Source organism: Chlorella variabilis (genome assembly GCF_000147415.1).
Source record: "Chlorella variabilis unplaced genomic scaffold CHLNCscaffold_10, whole genome shotgun sequence".
In the NCBI taxonomy this organism is placed as follows: Eukaryota; Viridiplantae; Chlorophyta; class Trebouxiophyceae; order Chlorellales; family Chlorellaceae; genus Chlorella; species Chlorella variabilis.
The window spans coordinates 1,405,723-1,406,492 of NW_005435078.1; positions in this window are offsets into that span (position 1 = coordinate 1,405,723).

Below are 770 nucleotides of genomic sequence, written 5' to 3' on the forward strand. Positions count from 1 at the left end.
CCCCACACCACCACCCCCCACACCACCACACCCTGCACCGTGCCCCCCACCTGGCTGAGGAGGCCAGCGAGAGGTGGTCCCCAGGGAAGAGCGCCCCCGCGCCTCGCACCCCCGCCACCGTCGCCGCCACGTCGGCAAAGGGCGGCGCGGCGCCGCCCCGCGTGCTGCCCTCCTGCCGCGCCAGCGCCGCAGACACCGCCGCGGCGGCCGCCTGCTCCGAGGGCGGCGCGCGCAGCCGCCGCTCCATCTGAGGGGGGCATGGGGGGCCACAGGGGGCAGGCGCGGCGGTAAGCCTCTTCCTCACTCCCGACCTTCACTGCCGCTCTCGCAGTGAGAACCTGCCCTCGCTTGCTGCCCTGCCCGCTCGCTCCACCACCCCGGCTGCGCCCAGCTGCGCCGCCCAGGGCAGGCCACCAGGCGGGGCCGGCCCAGGCCCAGGCCCAGCCAGCCGCCCACCCACCTGCGACGCCGCCGCCGCGCCGTGCAGGATGCATTGCGTCAGGCGGGCGATGCGAGCCTCCAGAGAGAGCTTGTCCCGCTCCCTGCGCACACACACACACACGCACGACAGGGCAGGGGGCGGCGCACGTGGGGGCCAAAGGCAGCAGCGGGGGCGGCGAGAGGGCACGCTCCAGGCTGGGCGGCCAGCCGGCGCAGGCCTCCCCCGTGCGGCAGCAGCAGCTGCCCGTGTGCGCCGGTGCCGTCCCGCCTCCAAATACCCCTACCGCTACACCCCAGGGTGCGCGCCCCCCACACACCCCGACACCCAC